General features: G+C 36.4%; 1 long non-coding RNA gene across 1 annotated transcript; it reads right to left on the reverse strand.

Moving 5' to 3' along the window:
- Window positions 1-2,153: 2,153 nt before the first annotated feature.
- LOC122599082 lies at window positions 2,154-14,717 on the reverse strand. Its single transcript, XR_006323860.1, has 3 exons — window positions 14,699-14,717; window positions 12,725-12,795; window positions 2,154-2,203 (listed from the first exon to the last, which is right to left on the reverse strand). It is a non-coding gene; the product is annotated as an uncharacterized LOC122599082 (long non-coding RNA).
- Between the last annotated feature and the right edge of the window lie 227 nt (window positions 14,718-14,944).

A 14,944-nucleotide genomic window follows, 5' to 3' on the forward strand; every position in this document is an offset into this window, starting at 1 on the left:
CATTTCTTCCAAATCATCAGGATCTATTTGATTGTAATCCTCATCAATTACTGTAGGATCAGTAACCTTTCCCCCAATAAATGCTTCATGAGCATTACAAAAGGCTGAGTAAATACTCATTCTTCCTTCTACAGAAGTCATACTCATTGGCATAGAGTGAAAAGATTGTGCATTGCTCTTAACATTTGAATTTGTACTGTCATAAGCAACATATCCGGCAATACCATCAGCATCTACTATTGGTGTAGCTTCTTCACCACTTAGAAATGCATTATTTCCTGAGCTAGAACTTGCTAAATGAACAGACTTAGCATGATACAAGGATGGATCTTGTGTAAAATCCGAGTGAGTGTCCTTAATCCTTCTCTTCATATCTCTGTTCTTTAGCTTGGAGACTACCTTCTCAAAATCCCATGTACTGTATTCCTGATCATCTGGAAGTTGATGAACATAATCAGTCCAAGTTTTAGGCAGTGAATCCAGAAACTTATCAACTAGCTCAGTTTGAGGATAAACAACTTCAAAGTATGACAATTCAGTGGTTAGATGACTGAATCGAATAATAATGTCATCAAGAGATTCCCCTTTTAGTCCATTAAAGGCTTCATATTGACGCTTGAGAAGCTTGATACGGTTTTTCTTCAAAGTTACATCACCCTCACAATACCTTTCGAGAGCATCCCATAAATCCTTTGAAGTAGTGTACGTTTTAAACAGATGTACACTATCTTGAGGCAATGCCATAGTTAGAGTTGACAAAGCTTTCCCTTCAACAGCGTATCTTTTATGTTCTTCAATAGGCATATCAGCATAAGTATACCTACTGATTACTCCTTTCTTCTCATATGAAGGCCAATCAAAACCTTGAGTTATTACTAGCCACATTTACATGTCAGTGAGACGAATGTAGTCTTCAAAACGTCTCTTCCACATCCAATAATTTTCCATACGGAAAAGCTTTGGAGGTGTATTACCTCGACCAACCTCATGATTGTGCATGATCATCTGGCTGATTAGTAAGGCATTGGGTGAGTTTGCGGCAGCTGGTAAAGTAGTCATTTCGAATATTTTGTTAACAAATTAAACGAAATAACACTAAGTTCGTGTGAGACGAAGTACACGTGGCACGAAGTATACGTGGCACGAAGCTGTATGACTTTCACGAAGTACACGTGGCACGAACTAGAGCACGAAGTACCGCGTCACAACCTAAGTCACGAAGGGTAGTTCGTGTTGACGTGGCACGAAGTAAAACAAAGTCACACGAGTCACACGAGACACGAAGTCCACGAAGTGACAATAACGTAAGCACGAAGCAAAAACCAACCTCGTGCTGACGTAAGCACGAAGTGTCACACGAAGGAGAGTATGAAAACGTAAATTAACACGAATTTCGAACGAATTTGCAATCAATAGCCAAACAAACGATCTTAAACCTTCTGGTAATCAACCTTAGGGCTCTGATACCACTTGTAAGGTGCCCTATTGTTGCGTGGATCGTAATAAGACGTGATTCGTTATGTCAAGAGTGCGGAATCCTCTTGAGATAACTAGATTACTATTGCCTTTTGTTGATTAATGAGCAATTAACCAACCCAAGGAGATGCACAAGGCTTGTGGTTCATGTAGGAGATCACACGAAGGAACAAATAACCTTAGATCGTTAATTCGTGAATAACTCTCAAGAATTCGTAAATCATTAACCTAATATCGTAGATTTGGTCTTGTATCTATACTAGTTAAGTATTGGATCGTGTGGTCTTAGGCCTTAATTACGTATTAGGCCCGAAACAATAACTAATCGTTCTGCCTCGTGCTGACGTCAACACAAGGTTCATCCTTCACACTGATGACGTCAGCACGAGGGACGACCTTTAGTTCTTTGTTTGACTTTGTTTGACTCGTACATAACATCTAATCACCGTTTAAGTGTTCTACGACACTTATAAACCTTGATTCTATGTTCTTGTACCTGCAAAACAATATATAAAACACAAACACAATACAAAACATAAACAGATATAATATTGAAGTTTAAACATAATCATTAAATATCAACACAAGTTCTTATTTAAATGATTACAAACAAGTTCCTAAAAACGTAAACAATAATCAAATCTATGTTGCGATTGTCACACCGAATCTGCATCTACACACACAACATCCAAGAGGCGGTCCATGAAGCTAACTTACTGCTCTAAACCTGAAAAGCATGAAGAAAAAGTGTCAACTACGAGAGTTGAGTGAGTTCATAGGTTTTAACTAACAACACATATATATATACAAACCATATTCAAGGATAATGAGTCCCAAAATTTCCAAGTATTCTTTCAAATAATCAATTCTAAAGCGTATGTTCAACTTATAATAACCAACATATTAATATCCATATCATTTAGCCACATGGGCATAATTCAAGTAAACTTTGATGAGTAAATGCTTGAGCCACTACTACTACCATTTTATCAAGTCCAACAATATATATATAACTCCTTTCATAGCACAAGCTGTCAATCAAGTGCCGTATTAATAATAATAGGGTCGTGCCATGGAGACGACCATTCAAATTTAAGGTAGCTAGAGCACCACTGTGGTTGTCACGAAGGAAACCAACCTTCCACCGTTACACTTATGGGTGGGTGGACGAAACCTAGTTGCGCAACTCTCTAACTATAGGCCTCCACTTTCGGAGTAAATAGTAGTGTACCGAAAGAAAACGGGTTGACAGAACTCAAGCTCATCATGAAACATTTATCACATTGAACATACGAAATAATTTCATTTCATAATCATATTATGTATAGTCCCTCACCGATGGTTTAACCCACGAGTGTAAAATATAACAAGTCAAGTATGCACTAGATAAGGACTAGTATTTACGTAAATATAAATGCAAGAATATAAATAAGTAAATACAAGACTTAAGCAATAAATAAGCAAGTTAAATGAGGTGGAACACGAAAGTAATTTTCAATGTGTATTTTATTTATTGATGTATAAACAAAATACAAGGTTGTTGCGGAACCTAGATAATACCAACGTAAATATCTAAACAACCTTATAAATTACAAGTGATCTATACTTGCTAAATAATCTCCTTGATCGAAATACTTAAAGTTGTGAAGTATAACTGTTTGGATCGAGAGTATTTAGACAAGTTCACCAAATTGCAAAAAGTAATTTAAAAGAGGAATCTGACTTAGTATTTATAGGCAAAATAATCTCTACAGTGATTATTTTGCCGTACAAATATGGTTGGGAGCATTTAAGGAACTTTGGTATTTTATGCAATACAAAAAGTTCAAGGATAAAGTCACATTTGATAGTGACTTGTCACCTTTTAGCCAACCACCTTTACACGCGTGTAAAACCTTTACAAGGACAAAAGAGATATCCGGGTAAAAGCGTGTAAAGGCATAAAGTCAATTCCTCGTAATCAGTGTTCAGACTTGTAAGGTCTAGAACACTGACAAGGACTCCAGTTGTTGATTTGGTAAGTCTGCCAGTGGGCTCCGCCATATGTCAGTCTTCTTCTTCAAACTTCAGACTTTGTCTTCAGTGAGAATGTTCTTCAGTGGAGTAGATCTGGACTGGAGTGAAGTTCAATAAGCAAATCTGGAGGACTCCAAATTTCCTGTACAAGTAGACGTTTACTGGACTTCCATAATTTCTAGACAAATCTTCAGGATTACTCCAGTCTTCAAGTCTGGAGCTAGTCCAGTAAAAACTGGATCTAACAAATTCCCCCTATTTGTTTAGAAATTATGCAAGGTTTTTCAAGCTTTTATCTATACAATTATATGCTTGAAAAACACTTGAGAAATTTGACTAAGTCTAAATTTTGTTACTGGAAGATACCTTATAGATCATCAGTGTTTCCAGTTTCATCTTTTTGTTCTATCTTAGACTTAATTTGATCATATACTTGTGAAAATAAATTGCAACATTAATGACATTACATCTTTTGAAATAAGTTACAATTATATTTACATACAACAAGTAAAATGAGAAAAATAAAGAGTCAGGCTTGTCTCTTTGGAGCACTTCCACTAGCTTCTTCAGTAGCCTTCCTCTTAAAGCTTGGAGAGTCTTCTGGTTTCCTCATTCCTAGAGTGACTTCCATCATCATAATCCTACCATGCTCCTTCTCAATCCTTTTCATGAAATACCTCACATCAACAGAAATAAGCTGAGGATTTTCCTTGAAGTATAAGCCAATTTCTCTGAGTTCAGACCACCCAAATGCCCTTACTGACGTACTTTTTCTTTCATCAGTGAAGTTTTCTTCCCTTGTCAGTTTTACATAGAATTTTGAGTAGGCTTCATGGTCTGTGGCCAATCTAATCTCTGCAGCAATGATTTTCCTGGCATCGGCTCTATAGTGCATTCTTTCATTGTATTCCTGCCTTACCTTTGCCAGTCTTACTTCTTCTTCAGTTTCTCTGAAATGCCTTGTGAATTTGCAACTCTTTGTAATTGAGTCCTGCTTATGCTCCTGGACACATCCAGAGGAATGAAGTTGCTTAGATCAGAATCTCTCTCTGCCTTTGTTCTCCTTGGTGGCTTGGATACACCCTTCATCTTTTTCCTGTATTCAATTTCCAAGGCCAGAGCATTCCTTTTTGCTTTTCTCTGAAGCTCAATCAACTCATCCTTCCTGGCAGCAATCAGTTCAAGTATACTCACCTCATAAGTTTCAGCATCATACATCTGCTCATCTTGAGCGTATACAGAACGCAGGCGAACATCATCCATCACTTCCAGACACTTAATGACTCTGGGATCATTCTTCATATATCTATACACATCAATGTGCACACTAAGACGGCCAAAATTGAAAGCATCCAGTGTTCCTCTTTGTGCCATATCCATCTTATGTGCTTCCCAGTCATTCTTCAGGTTTTGTTTCCAGATGTCAATTAATATGCACTCTTGCTGAAGTTTCCTTGATCTTTCTTCATCAGCATTAGGCAAGGAGGCAGTAATATCCGTTTCTTCAACTACTTCAGTATCTTCACCAGAAATGACATGAGGCTTTCTTTGCTTTTTGAGTGTAGCCAAATCTGGGAAGTCCTCAAACTGAGGTTCTGACTCACCAGCTTCAGTACTGGCATCCTCTTCTTCATTCTACACACTGGCATCAGTACCAGTTGCTTTTTCCATACATGCCTGAGCAATGGCTTCAGTGCCAAGTGCTTTCTTCATCATTTCTTCTTTTGTCTTGGTAATGTCATCAATACCAACCTTCAAACTGCTTTCCCCCTTGGAATGACCACCAGTCCTAGACTTGAGGGCATTCCACACATCCTCCAGTTTGTTCCTATCAGAGGACCCAAAGGTTTTACATTCAGGGGTCATGATAGCCATAGAGGTTTTTCACTGCTCAAAGTCTCTTCGAAGAGTTTGGACTTCAGAGACCAAGTCCTTTGGCATTTCATCTTTTATTATTTTTTCAACTTGTGGCAATAAACTATCCAAAATAGTCCTCAACACTGACCCAGAGATTTCTTCGGTAACTTCCTTCAGCATGTTAGCTCTAAATTTTCTGGTGACCTCATCACTAATGCTGCTAACAACTGAATTCTGGTCAAGTGTTGGCCTTCTCTCCATATTTTCAACTCTGGTCACCAACTTCTGAACTTCATCAGTCAAACTGGACAAGGGACTAGCAACACTTGTCTGAATGGCAGTTTGCACTGATCTGACCAACGTTTCTTCCAATCCTTGGACTGCCACTTGAATTTTCTCAGAATTGTTATTTGTGGCCAGTACCAGTTCATCCAGCTTCTCAAAAACTACCTTCTTATTACCAGCAAAGACAAGCATTTCTGACCTCATATTATTTGAAAGTGAGGTTTTAAAGTCAGAAACTACCTGTGAAGAAGTCTGGAGGGATCTTTCCAGGTCCGCCACCTTAGTGAAAAGGTCTTGGACCTCGGTTGGAAAACTGGTGGAAAGATCACCTGGAGGAGTCAATCTGGTGGCTTGAGATACTGGAGCTTCAACCCTTGTAATTTCTTCATTCTGGTTGACAGTCTCCAGTTCCACCAATGGTTCAGAAATTTGTTCAGCATTTTGTGGAGAAGGGGGATTTGTTAGAGGTGGTGTTTGAGTTGATGATTCTGGTGGTGCTTGATTTTCATTTTGGATTGGAGAGGATGGTGGTGGTGAAACTGTTGTATTTAATTCTTCAAAAACTGCACTGGTGATGTAACTGGGAGATCTTTCAATGTTTAAGTCATCATCACGAAGGAAATCCATATCTTCATCGAAGTCTTGATCAGAAATAGGAGACTTCATTTCAAAATCTGGCATTTCTTCTGCCAGTTGCTCACCTACACTTCTGTTTAAATCAATCTGGGCTTCCTGCCCCTCAACATTCACCTGTACACATTCATTCACTTGTGGCTCAACTTGCTCCACAATCAAGGATCCATCCAGATTCATAATGTCTCCAGCAGTAGAGTGTGGAATTGGAATTACTAGAGGTGAGGCTCCAGTGACACCAGTTGGGAGGAATCTGGATGGTTGGCTTCAGTATTATTGGGAATGACCAAATTTCCCCTTCTTCTAAGTCTTCTGAGCCCAATTCTTGGTCTAGAAGAGATGGTTGATGGAATAGAGAGGGAAGACTGCTCTGGATTAGGAACCTCTTGAGTTTCTTGAGGAACTATTTCAGCATTTTGTTCATTAGCAATATTTTCATCATTATGTTCAACAACTTCCCTTCTAAAATTATTCATCATAGCTTCAGGAATATCAACCTCCAGATTATAACCATCATTTTATTAGAAAACAATCTACGCCACGTAGGATAAAGATAGTTTCCCGCTAACGAAAATGTTGCTTACGTGGCAACACAAAGACCAAGTATTGAAATTGTTATGACTGACGAACCAAGACTCAATTTAATGCATCTGGAGGATGACTAGTCACTCCAGTTTCACTGGTGGATTAGTCCAGTAGAATATGCATTAATGGTATACTGAAGGGACACTCCAGTAACTACCCAGATTTGACCATTCTGGTAATCCTCAAACACGCACATCAACTAATATAAACAAATGAAAGGGACACATTTACAAAGAAACTGAAGTTACTTCAAACATGCACATCAACTTGTCTAGTATTAATGAGAGAGACACATTTACAAGGTACTAGAAACATTTTTAGAAAAATTTGTCCAGTGAGAAAAATAAATTAATAAATTCCCCCTAAAACTTAGATAAAAAAAAATGTGGTCTGAGTCTTTCCCCCTGGAATGGTGGTCTATAAATCTATCAGTGCAAAGATAGTATCACAAAGGCGTTCGATAGCTTTACTGGTATAGATTTATAAATCTGGAATCATAGAACCCCGTCAGTGTCACAAAGGCGTTCATAACATAGGTTCCAGATTTATGGGTTCAACATTCCCAACTCACCAACAAGATAACGAAAAGTTTTCTCATCCAGAGGTTTAGTAAAAATGTCAGCGAGTTGTTTGTCGGTAGGGATGAAATGAATTTCTACGTCACCTTTCATAACATGATCATGAATAAAATGATACCTGAGATCGATGTGCTTAGTTTTGGAGTGCATGACTGGATTGTTTGAGATAGCAATGGCACTGGTATTATCACAGAAAATAGGAGATTTTGTATACTTAAGACCATAATCAAGTAACTGGTTCTTCATCCAGAGTATCTGAGCACAACAACTGGCTGCAAATACATATTCAGCTTCAGCAGTAGAGAGTGAAACTAAAGTTTGCTTCTTACTGGTCCAGCTTACCAGTTTGCCACCAAGGAAATGACATCCACCAGTAGTGGATTTCCTGTCTATCTTACAACCTGCATGATCTGAATCTGAATAACCCATTAAATCTAAGCCTGAACCTTTGGGATACCAAAGGCCCAAACTTGGAACACCTTTGAGGTACTTCAGTATGCGCTTTACACCAAGCATATGAGATTCTTTTGGGTTAGCCTGCTATCTGGCACATAAACATGTTGCAAACATTATATCTGGTCTACTGGTAGTCAAATACATCAATGAACCAATCATTCCTCTATAGGTAGTGATGTTCACTGGCTTACCATCAGGATTTGAATTTAAGTTTAGTGGTGCAGAAATTAGAGTTGATTTAGTTTGGGAAGAATTCATATCAAATTTCTTTAATATATCTCTAACATATTTCTCTTGATTAATAAAAATATCATCACTGGTTTGTTTAACTTGAAGACCTAAGAAATATGTTAATTCACCCATTAAACTCATTTCGTATTCTTTTGACATTATTTTTGAAAATTTCTTGCACATATTTTCATCAATAGAACAAAAAATAATATCATCAACATAAATTTGTACCAGCAGAATATTACCTTTTTCTCGAAGAATGAATAAGGTATTGTCAATTGCACCTCTCTTAAAACCATGTGCCAGTAAGTGTTTAGTCAGAGTGTCATACCAGGCTCTTGGGGCTTGTCTGAGACCATAAAGTGCTTTGTCCAGACGATACACCCAGTGAGGATGTTTTTCATTGATAAAGCCTGGTGGTTACTTGACATACACTTCTTCTTCAAGTGTTCCATTCAAAAATGCACTTTTTACATCCATCTGGTAGACTCTGAACTTGTGATGAGCAGCAAATGCTAAAAACATTCTGATAGCTTCGAGTCTAGCCACTGGAGCAAATGATTCATCAAAATATTCTCCAGATTAAACATACCCCTGGGCAACCAATCTGGCTTTGTTTCTAATCACATGCCCATCTTCATCAACCTTGTTTCTGAAAACCCATCTGGTGCCAATAGGTTCTTTCTTTCCAGCAGGAAAGGGCACCAGATTCCATACCTTGTTTAAGTTCTTCTTGCATAGCAATAACCCAGTTTGCATCTTCCATTGCCTCGTCAATCTTCTTCGGTTCTATCAGTGATAAGAAGCTGACATATAAGCATTGATCACTGGAGGCACTTCTGGTCTGAACCCCTCTAGTGGGATTACCAATTATCTGATCAATTGGATGAGCTCTTGTCCTCTTAGAGTAATGACCAGGATTATGAACAATAACATCAGTGCACGGATTCGATTGATTTCCCTCTGGAGTTGCATCAGGTAGAGCGTCTTGCCAGACAATTTCCACATCTTCATCTGAATCTGTAAGATTACGATTTGCATCATAAAATTCATCATTTTGTGGCATTTCCTGGAGTACTGGATCAGTATCCTGGAGAGATTCAGAGTTCTGGAGAACTGCTACTGGGGGAGTAGTACGAATATCTGATCCAATGGTAACTTCAGAGGGTAGTTTGAAGCTTACTGAAGGATAGAACAAGGTACTACTGGGTGGTACAACCTTTTGAACAGGGTCCAGATCAGGATGACTGGAAACTTCTTCAGATAAATCTTTATTGTAGTTGATAGGATCAGATTTATCGAAGACAATTGGAATTACTGGGGTTAAATCAAGAATTGGGTTTTTATTGATTGCTTCATTGGATTCATCGAATGTGACATGAATTGACTCATGAACTTTCTTCAGTCTTTTGTTGTAGACTCTGAAGGCTTTTCGAATTTCTGAATAGCCCAAGAAAAATCCTTCATCAGCTTTGGCATCGAATTTGCCTAACTGACTTGAATCGTTCAGGATGTAAAATGGACATCCAAAAACATGGAAATAGCCAATATTTGGCTTCCTTTTTCTGAGCATTTCATATGCAGTCTTCTTGTGTCTTTTAACATAAACTGATCGGTTCTGGGTGTGGCAAGTAGTTGCAATTGCCTAAGCCCAATAACTGGTTGGGAGACCAGATTCAGCAAGCATACTCCTGGTAGCTTCTATCAGTGTACGATTCTTCCTTTCTACAACACCATTTTGTTCTGGCGTACGAGCTGATGAGAAATTCTGAGAGATGCCAGTGTCAGCACAAAATTTCTCCAGAGTTGCATTCTGGAATTCTGTTCCATTATCACTTCTTAGCTGAGACACTTTATGCTTGTGTTTGAGTTCAATTTGTTTGATGTGACTGATGATTTTAGCAGCAGCATCACCTTTAGACCTTAAAAAGATAACCCAAGAGTATCTGGTATATTTATCAACAATTACCAGGGTATATCTTTTACCAGCAAGTGTCTGAACGTTCACTGGACCAAAGAGGTCCATATGAAGCATATGAAGAGGTTTAGTTATGCTAAAATTCTGCTTGGTCTTCTTAAAACTGGCTCGCTTCTGCTTTCCCTTTTCACATCCTGGACATGGCCTTTCCTTAATGAAAGAAACTGAAGGTATTCCATTTGCAAATTGTTTTCTGGACAACTTGTTAATACTTTTGAAATTTAAATGGGATAACCTTTTGTGCCATAACCAGTTTGTGTCTTCATCAGCCTTTGTATAGAAACATTGCTCTGAAATTGAGCTTTCCATATTCATTACATACACATTCCCTTTTCTGGGAGCAATCAATACTACCTTCCAATCTTTGTTAAATACGATGCCCTGAGAGATATTAAACAACACCTGGTAGCCATCATCACACAGTTGGCTCACACTTATTAGGTTATATTTCAAACCATTAACATAAGCCACCTGTCTGAACTTGACTTGTCCATTATTCAAAACACCATACCCTTCAGTCTTTCCACAACCATCATTCCCAAAAGTAATGGAGGGTCCATCAGAAATGGTGAACTCCTCCAGCAGGGTCTTACATCCAGTCATAGTCCTGCCAGCAGCGCTGTCAAGATACCAAATATACTTCTTTCGATCGCCCTGCATACCCACCAGATTAGTTAGTTAGATTTGGGAAACCATCGACTGATGGGTTCTCTGGATCCAGCCTTGTGGACCCCTGTTGGTATCTGATCGAGTTCACATTTTTCAACATTGGGTTTATCAAAAATTATTGGAACAGATAGTTCAGAAACCTTTTTCTTTTTCTCTTTGGAAGATACATTTTTATTTTTCTTGGAAAATGGTTTTGAAATTTGTTTTGGGCTAGATGAAGTACCCTCAAAGTTGTTCAGTCTTGCATTACAACTTTGAACTTGACGAGCTAGTAGTTGAAACTGGCTTTCCAATCTTAACAAAATTTCATTTTCAGATGACTCCTTAGCCTTTCCAGATGACTGGATTTTCGGCTTAGAAGGAGGACTGGGAATCTTCCTTTTAATCTGGGGATTTTTGGAAGCAGTCTGTGGCAAAGAATTTTTGACTTTCTTTTTCACTGGAGCAGTCATCTAGGGTACTCCAGTATTAACCACTTGGATATCAGCTGGAATTATACATGCTTTGGGTGTGGTTGTTCTGGTCGGGCCTTCTCTGGCAATTTATCAAGTACAGGAATTAAGGCAATAGCATGAATGTTTCCATCTTGAAATGCACGTTTTTGTGATGGATATTGATTCACTGCTGCATCATAGGGTTTTTTGGTTTCAAGCCAAGATTTTATGACTTGTTTTTCACTTTCTAAAACTCTTTCTAATTCCTCTTTTTCTTGAGAAAGTTGTTCAGTTACCAACACCTGGGCTTGAAATGCCAGTTCAATATCTTGAAGTTCTTTTAGTTTAGATTTTAAAACAAAGTTTTCTGAGGAATCAGTTTCAATACCATTTAAGCTATCAAATCTGACAGTTTCCACAAAATTTAAATCTGAACTTAGAGCTTCAGCAATCAAATCTGACAGTTCCCTCACCGATGGTTTAACCCACGAGTGTAAAATACAACAAGTCAAGTATGCACTAGATAAGGACTAGTATTTACGTAAATATAAATGTAAGAATATAAATAAGTAAATACAAGACTTAAGCAAAAATAAGCAAGTTAAATGAGGTGGAACACGAAAGTAATTTTCAATGTGTATTTTATTTATTGATGTATAAACAAAATACAAGGTTGTTGCGGAACCTAGATAATACCAAAGTAAATATCGAAACAACCTTATGAATTACAAGTGATCTATACTTGCTAAATAATCTCCTTGATCGAAATACTTAAAGTTGTGAAGTATAACTGTTTGGATCGAGAGTATTTAGACAAGTTCACCAAATTGCAAAAAGTAATTTGAAAGAGGAAAATGACTTAGTATTTATAGGAAAAATAATCTCTACAGTGATTATTTTGCCGTACAAATATGGTTGGGAGCATTTAAGGAACTTTGGTATTTTCTTTAAATGCAATACTAAAAGTACAAGGATAAAGTCAAATTTGATAGTGACTTGTCACCTTTTAGCCAACCACCTTTACACGCGTGTAAAACCTTTACAAGGGACAAAAGAGATATCCGGGTAAAAGTGTGTAAAGGCATAAAGTCAATTCCTCGTAATCAGTGTTCAGACTTGTAAGGTCTAAAACACTGACAAGGACTCCAGTTGTTGATCTGGTAAGTCTGCCAGTGGGCTCCGCCATATGTCAGTCTTCTTCTTCAAACTTCAGACTTTGTCTTCAGTGAGAATGTTCTTCAGTGGAGTAGATCTGGACTGGAGTGAAGTTCAATAAGCAAATCTGGAGGACTCCAGTTTTCCTGTACAAGTAGACGCTTACTGGACTTCCATAATTTCTGGACAAATCTTCAGGATTACTCCAGTCTTCAAGTCTGGAGCTAGTCCAGTAAAAACTGGACCTAACATATTATCAAAAATCATTTCATATATATCTGTATATATAAAGGCAATTTTCATTTATATATCATGCTTTTCACCCCGATAGTTAAACACATAAAATAGTTTGAAAGGGGGCTATGACTCACTTGATTGGAGTATGAAAAGGGGCTGATCAGATGCGTGAAGTACGTCTAGTGGTGTCGTCCCTCGAGCAAGCCTAAACCATGGTATTTAAAATATACACAACGTAAGTGTGTGTTGCATGACTAGTAAACTAGATCATGAGATGTATGCTAGTAGACTTGCCCATCTTTGGTTGTTGTTTAATTATGGAATTCAAGTACATTATGTTGTTCACCTCATTTAGTTTGAAGACATTTGGTAGTGTAGGCCATTTATACGATTTTGTTCGGTTATTGGAATTTCGGTAGTTTAACTTTGTTTTATATATATTTTCCATCGCATACTTTGTTTAATAACCATATTTGACATTTGTGTTCTTATAATATTAATGTTGACATATTTTACTGATTTATAATTATTTATTTAATTTAAAATTATTTAATTATTTATTTATTTATTTTATTGATTTATTAATTAAATAATTCCTTATAATTATTTTTAAGTCCTTAAATTATCTCTAAAATTCATAGATAATTATAGATGGATTATCTACTGACTTATAAGCCTTTTTATTTGTAATATTTTGATTTTTTTTATTTATCTGTGCATTATTTCTATTTATTTGATAATAATGATTAATTAGTGACTTTTACTTAATAATTTGCTTTTAAATTGTATAGTTCTTGTTCCCTTACTTGTAATTATTTTTCCCCAGTAGGTTTTGGTCACTTTTATCATTGGTTAAGTATTTTTGATCAGATTCAAGATTTATATAATTTATTAATTAATTTATATATCTTTTAATTATCATTTTAATTCATTAAATCATAGAAATTTTTACAAATCACCACAAGAGCTTTAGTCCGAAAATTCCAGGCCTTTTTGGCAACTCAAATCAATAAAAATTCATATCAATTCAACCTCTCTTGTGTCTTGCTTAAATTGAGGACTTTATAATTAAAAATCGTTTACCGAAATAATGATTTTAGCCTCATTTCTTAAGCTATAAAGGTACTTCAAAATGGATTTTCATTATTAACTCAAATACTACAGTAAGTTCATCATATTTTGGTGGTTCAAGTCGTGATGGTGGTGGTGGTGTGATATGTTTAATTTTGTGCTTTCGGTTAGTGATTTATTGACCCGAAAAGGTGATTTTTGAGCTAATTTTTGCCATACATCAAGTGACTTGCATTTTATACATTTGATATGAAATATTTCCAGTAGGTTCATCATATTTTCATGCTCAAAAGATTATGGTGCATGTGTGTTCTCAAAATGCATTTTTGCATGTTTTCGATTTGCGATTTCAAGCATATTTTGCCTTGTTTTGATTCAAACTTGCATACTTGATATTTTTATAAATTTTTCCAGATTATATTCACTAAGATTAACATATTTTCTAGTTAATACAAGTCTCTAACCATCTCATAATCCAAATAACAATCCAACCTTCTTAAATCTAACATGTATGCACTTAAATCAATACTTCTTAACATAAATCTTTATCCATCTCAAATCCATCAACATGAAAACATATTTTTATGAAATATTCCAGAAATATATGTACAAATATTATATAAAATATGTTCATCTTTTTATATAAAAAGTTACTTTATAAACTATCAACACACATCAACACTTTTTGATACAAACTTTTATGGATCTAACAATATAACATCAAATACATATTTTTACCAAATTTTTTAGAAAATATTTCTTCATAATATATATTAATATGACCATCTTTCACAAGAAAAACCATATCAAAAGCTATATAATATATATCTACACTTTTGGGTCTTTAAACTAGTTGAATCCTTGAATCTTTCTTCATGGATTCAACATGCATGAGCATGGAAAGAAAGATCCTATCAACTTTGCCCTCATCAAGTGTATATTCAAAAGAAAACATAAGGAAAACATGAACTTTTGATAAAACATTTTTAATAAAAACAAGAACAAGATTAAACTAGTAAAGAGATGAAGTATTATACCCTTGAAGAACACTTTTTGGAGATACAAAAAGGGCAGATTTTTCGTGACCCCATAATTTGACTTTTGAGGTAAAGGCTTTTCACAAACAACCTTTTTAAGTGGAGCTTTAGCCTGATTGGCTCCAGTTTTAACCTCAACTGTGGTGATTTTAACAGATTCAGTTTTGAAATTCTTAGGTTGATCATAAGGTGTTTCAACCTGAAGAGATGAAGGTAATGCATGGAGATCTGGTATGGCAGCTGCCA

Source organism: Erigeron canadensis, chromosome 5 (assembly GCF_010389155.1).
Source record: "Erigeron canadensis isolate Cc75 chromosome 5, C_canadensis_v1, whole genome shotgun sequence".
In the NCBI taxonomy this organism is placed as follows: Eukaryota; Viridiplantae; Streptophyta; class Magnoliopsida; order Asterales; family Asteraceae; genus Erigeron; species Erigeron canadensis.